This window comes from Lactuca saligna, chromosome 3 (assembly GCF_052625555.1).
Source record: "Lactuca saligna cultivar CGN05327 chromosome 3, ASM5262555v1, whole genome shotgun sequence".
NCBI lineage: Eukaryota > Viridiplantae > Streptophyta > Magnoliopsida > Asterales > Asteraceae > Lactuca > Lactuca saligna.
Window position 1 is genome coordinate 174,844,210 of NC_136419.1, and position 16,596 is coordinate 174,860,805.

General features: G+C 34.3%; 1 non-coding gene across 1 annotated transcript; it reads right to left on the reverse strand.

Annotated features, from left to right (window-relative positions):
- Positions 1–1,304: 1,304 nt before the first annotated feature.
- On the reverse strand, positions 1,305–1,411 carry LOC145037933 (small nucleolar RNA R71). The gene has a single exon (XR_013679043.1). It is a non-coding gene; the product is annotated as a small nucleolar RNA R71 (small nucleolar RNA).
- Positions 1,412–16,596: the final 15,185 nt, after the last annotated feature.

Sequence of the window (16,596 nt, forward strand, 5' to 3'; positions counted from 1 at the left end):
ACCATCATTCTTAATTGAACTTGAATCTTATGATCTTTGTGAATTGCAAAATTGTAGGACTTGTTTTTTGACAAAAACCTAGGGTTAAATGGAAAAGTGGGTAAATAATTGTAAGAGCTAATATATGACGACCAATCATATATTTATTTGATTTAATGAACCAAATTGATCAATCAATTATAAGTCTAATTTAACTCGATCTGCACACTAGTAAATTTGTTAGTTTATTCGCATGGTCACCATATGAATGAACTTATTTGCTAAAGGATTATGTTAGTGAACATTAACCCGATCATCTTAGGAATCGGTAACCAACGAAACATTAATCCATTGTACTTCCATAAATCAACCATAATAACAAGTATATCAAAGCTAAAGGAAAGTCTCTCAATTATCTCGGGTTAAATCGTCTTTTGTGTTTCTTGCTTTTAATTTTAGTTTTTGTTTCGTTAGTTGATAATTAGTTGAGAATTTTAATTAAGTTAATATGAACTTGTAAAATCAGATACCCCCCCCCCCCCCCCCCCCCGCCTTTAGTTGTTTTTCTTAGTTTAACTTTTAGTAGTTATTTTTCTAATCAAATATCATTCCCTATGTTTGACACCTGACTTACCTAAGCTATTCTACAATTTGACTAGCTACACTACCTAGGTGTATTTTAGCTAGTTAAGTTTGTTAGGTTATAAATTTAAAACTAGTATGTACTTTTGTGCACATCAAGTTTTTAGCGTCGTTGTCAAGGAATGACTTATTTGATTTTCATTTTAATTGATTTTAGTTATTCGATCCTTTTGTGGGGTAAAAAACGCAAAAATTAATTTTTATGCATTTGTTTTTCTGTTTGATCAGCAACCACGTCATGGGCATCTTGGCCACATCGTGGTTACGTTACAGTCATTTTTTAGTTTAGTTATTTTTTGTTCGTTTTATGCGTTTTTTTTTTGTTTTAGCAAAAAAAATCGGCATATGAGGAACGAAAACAAATGAGGTCTTGATCCACCAAAAATCCCAACCACAACAAAGTTTGAAATTTCAGGGCACATTCTTAATATGCTAAAAGATCTACCTTTTATGGAAACGAGCATGAGGGTGTTTATGAGTACATAGAAGAGGTGGTGGAGGCTTCACATTATTTTAATGCACCAAATGTGAGTAAAGATGCAGTGATGCTTCGACTTTTTCTGGTCACGTTGAAGGGTAAAGCTAAGGAATGGATAAAATCACTTCCCTTTGGAGCATTCACGACATGGGTTGATTTTAGGACTGAGTTCATAAACCAGTTTACCCCTCCTTCAAAAGTGGTGAGGCTAAAGTGAAATATATAGAATTTTCAAAAATTAGAAGGGGAGTCTCCATAAGAAGCTTGGGAGTGTTACAAGAGATTGTTACAACATTGCCCTCAACATGACTTCAATATGCAACAATAAATATCGATATTTTATGATGGAGTCAATGTGTGCACTCGTTAACTTCTAGACTCGCAAGGGCCCATGACAAAGAAGGATATGGCAACAAATAAAGCTTAAATTGAAGAATTCTCTAAGCATTTAAGAGAGTATCACAACTCAAATGAGGATTTCACTAGAGTAATATCAATTATAGATGGAGGTAAACATGTTGTCAGTGCATTTATTGCAAAGCTCAATGCAACGGAAGAAAATATCACAAAAATGGGAGGATCAATTCAAGATAGATGTGGAGCTTGTGGGAGGGGGTGGGCATTTTAGAAGGGATTATGAGTTAGATTACAAGAGAGGTCGAGATACAAAAGAAATTTAACTAAAGCATGATCTTAGAACAAATGCAATCAGAGAAAATACATGCTCTCGAGTCAATGTTATTTAGATTCATGGAAGCTAGCGAAAAAACAAGATGATGCTACAGACACAATACTTAGAGAACAAAAAGATTCTATTTTAAGTATAATTAACAACGCTTGTACAAGAAAAGCTACTAGATTCACATTCACAAAAAATCGAGTCAATTCAAAGCGCTCAAGTCATGGCTGTTTATATAGAGAAAAAAAAAAGACAAATTGGTGCTTATGGAGGACCTTGAAGAGCAGTCTGATCAGTCACTCAAAATAAAAATGAAAGAAGAAGAAGAGTGTCATTATTCTGACCAGTCACCGCGACGTGGAGGCAACAGTGTCACGACATGGAGGCAATAGTGCCATGTCATGGACGATAAATGATTATGATTTTTTCTGTCATTAAGCCATATCTACCACCTCTCCCTTTCCCATCTCGTGCCAATGCAAATTTGGTGAAACAAGAAAACGCGATGTTCCTTAAGCATGATGAATTTGAACGCGTGAAGGAAGAAGAGTGAGAGGAAGGGGAGGAGCCTTTACCCGAAGAGCAATTGGAAAAAGAAGTGAATTATTCGAAACCTCCAGTTTCAACACCTATGATTTTTGAGGTGTTTGCTTTTAAAAGACCGCCACATCAAGTCACAGAACTGATTGAAGAAAAATAAGAAGAGAGTGATGAGTCTAATTTTGATAAGAAAAATTCAGAAAGAAACAAGACAATAGGTAAAGACATGGGAATGAGAAAAGAACCCAAGCAAAAGCACAAAGAAAATGTCAACCCAACAATGCAAGAAAGCTCAAGAAATGCATTCAACAGACGGGTTGCCTACAAATCAACAAGGCTCAAGATGATGGAGAAGGGGAGATTACACTTCCACCTAACGTAACCTATAGTGGGAAGGAGTCTGGCTCACGAATCTTCAAAAAGAAGCGCTTATCGGGAGGCAACCCGATGTTTTAAGAGTTTGCATTTTATTTTATTTTTTAAATTATTTTTAGTTTTTGTATTCATTTTTTTTTTGTAGTTTAACCAAATGATGATGTGTTTCTCTAGTCTTTGATCTTATTTTGTAGTGAAGCAGTGAAGGAGCTTAATTGTGGATCGTCAGGAGATATAAGAAGACTAGAAACTAGAAGCTGCATTTTTGAATAAGTGTGAGGTACAGAACAGGAAGAGTTTTGAAGAAAAGCACTCTGTGAAGACACCATGACGTGGTCATCATTACCACTTCGTGGCAATTTAGATTTTCGCCATCAAACGAGTTCTGACTAATCACCACGACATGGCCCTCAATTACCACGACGTGGCAATTCTTATTTTCGCGATCAGATTTTTCCACCATCGACACCACGACGTGGCGTCACTTTCCCACGTTATGGTCGGGTTGTAGTGAAATATTTTTACGTTTTTTGTATCGTACTTTTTTAAGATGCAAGTCTATGGTTCACATTTTTCCGAGAGATTTATGAGTATTTGCATGGGTCCAGTTTCCAGTTACATTTTCAAGATGTCCAAGCTTTCCCACCAACAATTAGAGATCGACCTCGCAACTTCTATCCCAGGGGAGCCTATTCCTCTTTCTCCATCTTTAGTTTTATGTTTTGCATAGCATGCAATGGGGACATTGCATGCAATAAGTGTGGGGTAAGGGTTTGATTACATTAGAGTACAAGCATTTGATTTTTACAAAAATTGCATTATCATAAAAAAATTACTTGTTTTGACAATATGCATTCACATAAACTTGAAATAATAGTTTAATTTAGAAAATCTAGAAAATTAAATTTTTTTGCTAGTATCGTGTAAGATGATCCGATGCTAACCCAAATGTTTACCTAAGCCAATATATGCAAACCACAAATCGTAAGCACAAAGCTTAGTGAGTTGCCTACAATACCATACACAACACAAAACAAATAAACAACTCTGAGTTATCAACAACCATGGGGACTACCAGTAGTCTTACTGAGCTAACTGGTGGGTTATTAGCAACCCTAGGAACTATCAGCAGTCCCAGTGAGCTAACAACACGTCTGGTGGGCTATCAGCAACCCTGGAAACTATCAGCAGTCTCAGTTACACATAAACAACATAACACAATAATCACAGCTAGACGCAACTGGTCATCATAGATACATCCTATTCTACCACACAAGATCATACAGACATGCAAGAGTCACAAAGACAGCTAGCATCCTACATACACAATTTAGTGAGCCGACATTGGTGCCTTCGACTCACGAGCATCAGGAGAAGACTCACCTCTACTGATGATAACTAAAACAACACTTCATCCACGAAGAACACTGCTCCTCACGCTAAAACAAAACCATAAACAAACCCAATCAATAATTATGGTTTAACCCAAACCCATGGTCTAGTCCATTCCTCATCATGATAAGGGCAAAAGACCATTTTGCCTTTTATATACAAGCCCAACTAAACTAAGCCTAAAACCTTAATGGCCTAAGGCCCAAAATCGATCTATTAGGCTTCTGTTGAGAACACCTGACGTTCCACCCTATGACGTCTGGTGTCTGAATGATGGGTGCTCCCATGTAAACACCTGGTGTTTGCTCATTGATTACCAACTTCTAAACCAATGTCTTAATGGATTAAGATCTCATGCCCAAGATTGCATTTTTATGATTCTAGACTCACTATTATGCTTGAAAGGACAGTCCAAACTTCTGGAGCATTCCAAACTCACAAGGACCAAGTCTTTAGGACCAAAAAGAACATAAACTAGTCCTAAACCAAGATATAACAAATGAGACATCAAGATCGATCTGAACTTTATACCTCAAAATGATGCTCCAAGATGTCAAGAGTCTAGATCCACAAGCTAGAGATCAACCACAATACTCCAAAGATCTTCCTTCTCTTATCAAGAACACCAAATGATGCCAAAAAGATGAATCAAGGCTTCAAACTCTCATACACTCTTAGGGTTTTCGAAATGACAATGGAGGCTGGAGTGGTGAAGGGTTATGAGGCCATGATATTCTTTAAATATGGTGCAAACCCTAAAAATTAGGGTTTAGTCTCTGCGTGCAAGCGTTGGGCATCCATCATATAACGCCTGGAGTTTGGACCAAAGTGCCAAAAATTAAAACAAGGTTAAAAGTGTAAATACCTTGAAACCATGGTGTTACAAATTAATCAATTCTGACTATCCTCAGTTAATTCATATTTAATTATTAACTATTTCTAATTAGTATATTAATCACATAATAAATTAATAAATCATTTATCTCTCTGCTTTGATCAATCCAAGTCATTTCCTGGTTATAAGGGTGACTCAAAAAGGACTTTACTTTTATTCATCAAGATTATGCCAATTTAGTTAGGACGTTAGACACCTTAATCCAATAAGATAAACATTTGTTTTCTTCAGAAACTCTTTCAAATGTTCTTTCAAGGGCTAAGGTATGCAAGATAAACACCACCAACGATGTCAAGTGCGTTTCAGATATGCTGAAGTGGTGGATGACAGTCCACATGGTTCTTAAGGGAATGATTCCAAAAGTTTTTTATGAGCAGTAGTGAAGACTATCTTTTTCAACTTTACGTAAAGGGGGAGATTGTTAGGTTTAATATATTGTGTAGTTGTGTCAAGTCTATATACAAAAGGTTTCGCAAGTCTATCATGTATAAGTCTTTATTGTTTTGTATGTGATTTGACTATTTGTATTTTGTATATTTGTTTATTACTTAGGTTCGTAGTATAGGCTATTAACTTGGGTATCCAGACCTCATTAAGACTCTTCGCTCATGCAATATATATATATATATATATATATATATATATATATATATATATATATGAGGGTTAGTTAGATAGAGAGGGTATCTTTTGGAGTTTAGTTCTTCTATCATTGTTTAGAATTATTCTTTACTCTTTAATGAAATCATTGATCTTATTTACTCTTGTGTGTTCATCTGATTTGATCATATTTTCCATCGCATTGTTTGATTAGAATATATTTGTTTCTATTATTCTAACAATTACGACATCCCTCTTCTTAATTTCGGATTGTATTATCGGGACGTACCCTTGAATATTAGTTTGATTTAAAATATTTAAGGACAACCAACTAACTAAAATCTTACATCTTATTTTTTATGTTTGGAAATGGTAATCTTCCTTCTACTTCCTACCCACGCCTTACGCACGCTCTTTCACCTCTTATTCCTAATGAGAAACCCTCTCCATTCTGTTCTTATGAGTATTGAAAGATTTGATATGAACAAAGCCTTACTTGAATGCAAGTACTATGAAGGAACTTCTATATATGTGCGTTGGTCAATAAAGTGAAAATGTACATTGACAGATTGGGCAACATGGGGGGTGAATTTCCTATGGAGTTTACTATAGGTTTGATTCTTACAAACCAGTTGTAAAAAATGTCCACATGAAGAAATTCAAGGTTACCGTAATGGAACTTTCTAACATGTTGATGGCCGAAGAATTTGTCATCTCTAAAAAGGAAACTCTATCTAAAGTTGTTAAAATTGGAAATGGCTATGAGCAAAAGATGATTAATCTTATCAAAGAAAATGAGAAAATCGTGACTAAGGTGTTCAATCAAAGACTCAATAGAAAGGTGAATCAAAAATTTTCTCCAAACCATGATTCAATTGAAGCGTATTGTCCTTGTTGTCAAGAGAAAGGCTTCTGGAAAAGAAGCTGCCTTGATGAAATCTTGCATCCCACCAAATTTGATTCAGGTATTTACTAAAACAATTCATACTAATAGATTCATTGTTTCTTGATAATGGATGTAATGATCACATATGTTCGGTATTTTAGGAACTAAACAATAGAATCTCAAGATGGAAGAGATCAAACTATTTATGGAACTAGATAAAGGTCATATGTTACATTGGTTAGAGAGATCAAGTTGAAGCTTTAGAGTATAGTTATGATTAGTGTTTTTCGTTTCTACAATATTTTTGTTATTCATCATAAATGACAAGAAACATAATTTCATTTAATTTTTTATTTATACAAGGTTATCGTTATGGTTTTGATAATGACAATGGTGTAATTTAAGTTTATAAAAATGGTGCATTTATTTTCAAAGCTTTTCCTTGTAATGGTGTGTATGAAATTGTTGTGTGCATGAATGGACTTGGCAATTGTGTTTATTATATTTATTCTTCCAATAGTTTGGATAAGGAATGATTATGGCATTATCGTCATGGGCATATAAACAATAAACATATTGCCCAACTCCAAAAGGATGGAGTGTTGGAATCATTTGGAGGCTTCCAGAAACCCTAACATGCTCCTCAAAACCGTCCATATAATGGAAGGTTCTGGAATGCTTCTTTGTTAAACTATTGAACAATTGCATCTCAGCCTTTGCACTCTTAATTAATTCTCATAATTAATTTCCAAATTAATTCTGATTAATTTTTAATCAATTATTACAATTTCTAATTAATATATTAGTCACATAATATATTAATAAATTATTGATTACAATTTCCATTTAATTTATTAATCACATAATCAACTAATAAATTATCCTATATACAAATGTCATTCTAATCAAATCCTAGTTAGGAGGGCAACCTAAAAAGGAATTTGCTTTTAACTAAAAGTATATATCAATTTAGTTATGAGCTTAGACATCTTAATCTAACAGTCTCTCACTTGGATAAGTCTATAACTACAATTACAGGTATAACCTCGAACCAAACAAAAAAGTATTCTTTCCAAAGCCATTGCCAAACTCTGATTCAAATCAAATGTTGGCCCTATGATAAGTGATCAACTATTCCATCGTTCTACAAGATATTGTATGAAAAGAGTCATGGATTAAATGATTAACCTCATGTCATATATTTGTTTTCCAATCTCTTATTTATGATCAAATTCATACTACATAATTTGTTTCTCAGTGTCCGATTTCTAGACCAGGCCTGGCTCTTATAGATCAACTCAAATCACCGACGAGCCTAAAGATATCGTTTTTCCTGTTAGGGAAAAAGGAATGAATAAACTATGACTAAATAATCATAACCTTTACTCATCAAATCGCACATGAGACTACATCTTATAACATCAAGTTAGTGATGCATTTATGCAATACCGATGCACAACTGACTTGCATATTACAACTTATGTATCTTTGTTTGAAGAATAGAATATATTATCGTCTTAGAATTACTTATGATAGAATCCATGAAGTTATCTCTAAGTGTGGGTTTATCTAATACTTAAATTCCCATTTCAAATACGCATGAGTATTACAACAATCACAATGTTATGTCCAATCACTATGGACAATCTACTAACACTCCATGATAGCTTTACGAATTATTCATTGTAGATTGCTTCATATAATCAACTAAACACTTGAATTAAATTAACATCATTCATGTCATGTTATGGACATACATAATACACCTCTCTATGGTCCTTCCTTTGTGAACAGACCGACTGAACATTACTCCAATGATGTTCATTTCACAATTACTAATTCTTATTGTTATCTATGATGTAGTGGAATTCATCTTTACATGTATTGAGTTTTTGTGATGTCGAAGTTCTAAAGTCGTAGAGATTGAGCCTTCAACATTACAGAATGTTCCACTAAAACTTGTTACTCGGAACAATTTCATGGTTATGAAGTCTCAAATTCAAGGTACACTCCTTCGACACTTCTCTTGCATTAAAGTTTCTAACTCACATGTAGACTTTATAACCATCTCCCATTATGGAAACATTTCCATATTCTCATATGACCATCAGTTATGACTAAGAATCATCTTAATCCAAAACATGTCACTATGGTATATCCCAAATGATATCATACTTCTAACTGTCCACAAGCAACCAATCTTCAGTAAAATGTTATAATGTTCTTGACATTTGTTTAACAACTTTAGTCACATAAAATTCTAATCCTTTTCTCACAATGCTCAAGGCAATTGAAAAATCAGAATAAGAGAATATTATAGCCTATATGGTCGATCTTATATCAGAAGCATATGGAACTCGACTCATTATTACCTATACATGGATTTAATATATGTTTAATTTCTTGCTATAATATTTCCATATATAATCTCTTATGTTGAAACATTTTAACATGCTATTCATATATGTTTTTTGACTAAATTCTATTAAACTATACGATCTAAACTTTTAGATTCGGAATGAAGTATAAGTGCCATCTCCCCTAAGTCTATCATAGAGGAACATTTCCTGAATTTTGCAATTTGCAAACTAGAGACGTCGTTTCCTATGAAAATATTGTCCTCGTGCAATTCTAGCAAAACAGTTATGCTCCCAATAGCTTGGGACATGTACTCAGAAATCAACTAGACTTATAGAAATCAATACTATTTGACTTTCTTACGGAAGTGTAGATTCCTATTTCGTGATGCTTTGGTAAGTCTCTAATTAGGCTTCTCAAGCTTATGCACTTTAGTAGGATAGTGTAAATGCTCAAACCCTTCAAGACGTGATAAACAAATCTCTTGAAAGTTTAAACAATTCCTTGCCATTCCTCATAATTCATAATATGAAGAGGGATGCCGTAATCATATTATTAATAAGAGAATGCAATTAATATAATTAATATCCATATTGATCTTTATCGAATCTCTAAAATCTATCAGCGAAATCATTTCTTCATAACCATATTCATGAATTAGAGTGAAACCTTTTGCCACTTAGATTTGAAGGTGCATATGTTCCTATTCATGTGGATCTTACATTTCTAACCTATAGTCATAAGACTAGGTTTAGGACAAACCAACATCAAACTTAGATTTCCCTCAAGGACTGAACTTCACTATTCTTAATTTCTTGCTTTCCGTCAGCTTAAAGGCCTACTAGTGCTTCTGTGCCGTTAGCAGCTCACTCATATTGATCAATGTACCTTCACTGACCAACGCGCTTTGTTTTGCAGTTAAATCAAAACCAGAGAACTCATAAGCATTACTAACTTAACTTGAAGTGCACATAAATAAAGTATGTCAACACAACAGGTTTTCAACCTCAGGTCGCGTGCTAGTGATAACTAAAAGGTTTATGGTCGGTTGACACTTGCAATTCTCAAGATCAACACGATTCCCACATAATTCTTGACATATGAGTTTTTCTATCAAGGAACACTCCTTGATAAGCTAAATCAAATATTCAAAAGTTTGTGATGATTCTTGACAAGAAACACTCTTCATAGAATTGGAATTAGTTTGTCTTTTGTTTCTCGATCAATAAAAACATCAAAACTCCAGCTCCTAAAGTTCTTGAGTGAAGAAATCACTCCTACTCCACATCTTGCGAGGTGGTATCAACCTTCTTAGTTTGGAATGAGTTTTAAAACATGATTTGGAGTTACTAGAGCATCGCTCTAAAACTTGATTGGAACAAATCATAACTCATATATGATCAAACCATTTCCAACACTGCTTGATTCCTCTTGTTATTCATAAGTTTTCACTAAGATGTTCTTGGAGGAGTCAATTGTGATATAATTCCATAATTACTAAGATGATCATAATACATGATACTAAAGTACTATCCTTTTCTTTCATATTGGAGAGTTTTTTACCTTTCTACTTAATAGATTCTTCTATGTCATTTTGTTACTCTTTAAACCTTTTCAAAATTATTAGAATTACACTTAATCTTATAAACAAAATCATATTCACTGAAGCATCAATAAATCATGACGATTAGAGTTATCGTCCCTTCTGGTGGATCTGAAGAATCTATAGCAACATGTACTAGATCCAACGATCCTTCATTTTCCTTACATAAACATGTGAACAATGATTTAGTCATAATTTTCCAATGAACAAGATTCTCATGCATCATGCAATTCGTATTGTATGACTCCAAGTTTCTGTCCAATTGAAACTTGGTGATGAGATTTCTTTTCATTTAGTCAAATTCTAATAGTATCACAAGCTCGATATCATAAGAATCAAATCCACAATTAATATTGCTATTATTAGAAACATAATCGACATGCTTATCAATGTCATTGCAAGGAAATATAAAACAAGACAACTATGTAAACCAAAACTTCACTTTTATTGATATAAAATGAAAATTGGAACATGTCCTTACAATGCATAAAACAAAAACTATGTTTCTAGATATCTCTGAAGAGTAATAGAAAACTATTAAAACTATCCTAACTCTTTAGTAGTAGCTCTGACCATGGAACCATGAGACTAAAGTCCATTTCCCATGATCAGATTCAACTACCTTTACTTAAGCTTCCTTCTTTCTTTTAGATCCTGTAATACCATCAAAAATGTGATCATCATATTATGTTTTAAGAGTCTATGAATAGGAACTTATAAAAATAATGGAGTTAGATAATGGATATACTTAAATTAGGGTCACACGACTTGACTTTACCATCTTTAAGATCCGTTAAGCATTTCGGGCAGCTTTGCTTCCAATGTCCCTTCATTTGGCAGTAGAAACAAATAGAATCATTAGGGTCAACATAGGGAAGGATCTCAGAGCGAGCCTTTCTCTTTACCATACGATTAAACGGTTTGGCCTTGGCTGATCCCTTTCGATTGGGAAGAGAAATCTTTTATTGATGACCAATATTACCATTGTTAATGTCCATGGAACTCTTGGGATTATATTTCTTAAGAATTTCTAGTTTAGTTGTATTCTCAAGAATTTCTATTTCAGTAGTTACCAACATATAGGTAAGATCAGTTAGGGTCACGTTGAGGTCCCTCATATGAAAGTTCTTAATTAACTGACCATATAACTTTAGAAGCGACAGAAGAACCAAATCATCGGTTTTCTCCTTTGGGAATACGAAACCCATTCTTCCCAACTTGTTAATGTACGATTTCATTTTTAGAACATGCACACACACACACAAAGTATCCATCTTCGTGTTTACATGCTAATAGAATTTGAGTAGTTTCATACCCTTAAACTTGAGGAAAACGTGAAGATAGGAGAGTTCACAGGATGAGGATGTGGAAGAGTTGAAGGATGATGATGTCCAATTCCACCGTTTCCCGAAGAAGGGAAGACATTTTCACCTTGACCAGAATATGGAAGACACCATCTCCAAAAGAACGAGGAAAAATGTTTACATGAGAATGAGGAAGGTCATTACCATCTTGACCAGACATCTAAAGATGGGGAAAGAGAGAATTCAATTTAGTTGATTTTAATCCTTAATTATTAACCCAAAATTTAAATTAAGACTAGGATCCATATTTTCATTTTGTAATATGAAGAGAGATGACATAGTCATATCACAAAACTATTTTAGGTAGGTAGAAACTGTTGGATAAGGTGTCTAAGTCCATAACTTATTTGGTATATACTTGACCCGACCCGGCATGGTCCATTTGGGTTGCACTTCACCCGAACAATTTATATGGATAATCTTATGAGAATAGTATGTTTATGATTTATTAATATATTATAAGTTATAATATATTAATATGAAGTCATGTTATTTAATTAGTTTTAGTCTTAAATTAATTATGAATTAACTTAGTGATTAAAAGGAAGACTAATTAAACATGGGCTATTGCATTTTATATAATGTGGGCTTAAACTCATTTGGAATGGGCTAAGCATGCATGGGGGTCCATGGATGATCCATGGAGCTTTAACCCATGGATCCTTGGAAAGGAAAAGACATGGGTTATTAGGGTTTACCCTAATCCTCCACAATATATAAAGATGCACATATTGCAAGAAATGTAACTAGTTGTGTGAGACTTTGTGGTGGCTGATTTCTACATAGCATATTATTCTCTCAAGGTTTTTCCAAGTTTGTGGTGATTTGTGATTCCACTTGAGGCATTCACATTATTGGTTCTAGGCTCTCAAACTCCAAGCGATCAATCACTATCAAAAGGTATGTCATTCTTCTAGTATTTTATGATTCTAGTTCTTCATGCTATGCTAGTTAGGATGTAAACCTTGGAAATTATTATTTTCATGTATTTTTAGATAAAACATATATCCAAGGTTATTAGGGTTGCATGCACACCTTAGGAGTGTTAGAATGCTCAAAACCCAACAGTGGTATTAGAGCCTAGGCTTGTTTTCTTAAATACTTGATGCAAATTGCTGAAAAATGTCGAAAATCTGCATTCTGCACAGCTGACTCGCCGAGTCCTTCATGGAACTCGCCGAGTCCATGCATATATTCAACCAACTCGCTGAGTCATTTCATGCACTCGCCAAGTTGGCAGGTCTGAGTCAGTTCATGCACTCGCTAGCTGACTTTTGGTGCTGGAATTGGTCTAGAATCATTACCTTAAACTGTTTTGAACTTATAAAACTTGTTTTTGATGTGGTAATGATAATGGTGGACCAATTTCAAAGTTATAATCAAATTTTCAAGTTTATATATGCTTATATGATTCTTGAAAGTTATTGATTATGAATGTTCATGAACTTATGAGTTTTGATAGATCATAGGAATTGTTTGCAAATTGTTTGATAGAATAATTCTTGATCTTTATGACATTGAATGAACTCCATAACTTGTCCTCAAGTTATGGAATTCCAAAAGTTTTTCTTTTAAATGTTTTTTAAGAAGACATAAGTTACACTTTTGAAGAGTTTTTTTTCTAATAAATGTTTTTATGGACTCCATAACTTGTCCTCAAGTTATGGATTTCCAAGAGACTCTTCATTAAAAGTTTTAAACACTTAATTAAAAGGGATAATGACTTAAAAAGGTAATGAAGTTTCAAAAATGTACAAAAAATACCATTATTTTATTTTTAGTATTCAAAATACCATTAAAGTATATTTTTTATACACAAAATACCAATGAAGTACACATGTGTTCAAATAATACCTTGTGGGTAACCTACAATAGCCGGTAAAATGGTATTTTGTGTACAAAAAAAAAAAACAATGGTCTTTTTTGTACATTTTGAAACTTCGTTACCTTTTTAAGTCATTTTTCCTTCTTTGAATGTAATGGAAATTTAGCTACTTTTTATAAAGAACCATCCACTTCACTTCGGCCACTACTGTTGTTCATCGCCACCCTCCACCACCATGGCAAAACCCTTTTTCTTATTCTTCCTCCTAATCATCTGCCTACTTTCATCAACGTCGGAATCTCACCGGCCACCTCCGTTTCTCGGCAAATCCCCACGGCTTCTCAAAACCCAAAATTTTTTGTTCAGCCGAAGTACACTTACGAGACACGATATTTTGATCAGACTCTTGATCATTTCAGTTTCAATGATCTTCCCAAGTTCCAACAACATTATCTCATCAACTCCGATCACTGGGTGGGCCCAGGCCCTAGTCGTTTGGGCCCAATCTTCCTTTATTGCGGCAACGAAAGCGACATCGAATGGTTCGCTGCCAACACCGACTTCGTTTGGGAACTCGCCCCTCGTTTTGGTGCCATGGTCATCTTCCCCGAAGTAAAATCCCTAATCACTCTACTCTACATTAATTTGTTCACTTGCAGACCTTTAATAATACAATTTTATCCAAAGTTGTGTGATTTGATCTAGCATCGATATTATGGTGAATCGATGTCATATGGAAGCCAGAAAGAGGCATACAAGAATGCTTCTACTTTAGCCTATCTAACATCCGAACAAACACTTGCTAATTACGCTCTTCTCATCACCGATTTGAGAAAAAATCTATCAGCCGAAGCATCACATGTAATCTTGTTCGGCTGATCATACGGTGGAAGTAAGATCTTTTCCAACAATTTCAACAAAAATTAAACAAGCACTTGCTGATTACGCTCATCTCATCCCATTTACCTGAAGTACCTGGTTACCACAATGTTTTAGTTGAACACATGTGTATTTTGTTGGTATTTTGTGTACAAATAGTAACATTAATGGTAATTTTTGTACTAAAAAAACAACAATGGTATTTTTTGAACATTTGGAAACCGAATAACCTACAATAGCCGGTAAAATGGTATTTTGTGTACAAAAAAAAAACAACAATGGTCTTTTTTGTACACTTTTGAAACTTCGTTACCTTTTTAAGTCATTATCCCTAATTAAAACTCATAAGTTATGAATAACCAAAAGTTTATGAATTGTTCAAAACTTTCCCTCAAGTTTTAAAATTTGTAAAGTCTCACACAAACTTTAATTTCAAACCCTTAGAGTTTTAAAAGTTGAAATTCAACCCTTATACTATTATAAAATTAATGGTTAATATTTATATATATGTATAAGATTAAGTCATTTTACCGTTAGTAGGCCTCATTCACGAAGCCGGTCTATAAGGGGGGTATAAGGTTGTTGCCTATAAAATGGAAGCTTAATGGGTGTCCACTCTCACCCACCGCTTCCTTGATCGGTGGAGGGTCATTAGCCGAACAGGTAGGACACTGACTTTAATTCTCATTAAAAGTATAATGATTATTATAAAGTAACTAAATATTTTAATTCCCAATCTTAGTTACTTTAGGAAAAATGTGAACATGGTGCTAGCCCATGGAATTCGCACTTTGTACCTTACCAAGTCGTTGGTGGAGCGTGTGTGGTTAACCGGCACACTAACTTGGACTAGTAAGGATCACGAAGGGTGACTTAATGTTTGTCATAGATCAATAGAGTGTGTGTGGTTAACCGGCACATTGATTAGGTGATAATATTAAGGGTACCAAGTGAATTAGTATAGTTATTCACACCTTGTTTTGTGATCCTTGACATCCCAGTCACAAAACTTGAAGGGCACACTTGAGACTAAAACATGTCATTGAAAAGTTCAATGAATCTCAAAAGATCTAGGAGTTTCAAATCCAATTAAAAGCTAATAAATTATTTCGTTTTTCATGGTGGAAATTGGTGAATTGTCATTCGCCTACCTTCAAATATTTTATAGCTTGGATTACGGCATCCCTCTTCCAAGTTATAAAATATTGTGTTGGGTCCTAGCCTTAATATTTCATATTGGGTGTTATATTAAGGATTTTGAATCAACTAACTTGATTATCTCCCATTATATATGTGTGGTTCAGACAACTATGATCTTCCCAAATCTCTTGGAACAAGCTTTCCTCTTAAAGATGATGTCCTTCAACATCATGCTTCACTTCCTCCACCTCCTCCATTTATTCTCCCTAACCCAAAAGCTCGAAGACTTGAAAAGTTCAAGATCACTCAAGCCCTACTGGCAATGAAACATAAAGATGGAAACGCTGTGTGTACTCATGTCTTAGAAATGAAATCACACATTGACAAGTTGAGAATGTTAGGTGTCGATATCTCAAGGAAGTTGGCTGCTGACTAGGTTCTTCAGACACTTCCGGAGTCATATAGTGAGTTCATTAAGGACTACTATGTGATAGATCACGACATGACTTTTATTGATCTTTCTTATTTACTCATTGCTGTTAAATTAGAAATGTTTTGGCGCACTAGAAAAAGTAAATATTGGTGAAAGATGAAATTCACAAACTTCCATGGACATGGATAATGATAACATTAGAAGTCCAGAAAAGCTTTCTCTTCCCAATGGAAAGGGATCAACCTTGGTCAACCCAGTTGACCGAAAGGTAGAGGGAAAGGCTAAGTCTATGATTGTATCATGTACCATTCCCAAAGAGTCTGTATGTTTTTATTGTCATAAGAAGGGACATTGGAAGCGAAGTTGCCCTGAATACTTGAAAGATTTGAAAGCAAAAAGTGACAAAATGGTTGACTCTGCTTCAGGTAAGTCCACTATCTAACTTTACTGAAGCTCCTAATTGTTGATTCTTATTACATGATATGACTAGATTGCATCTTGATGTTTAGCATAATCAAGCAAAAGGAA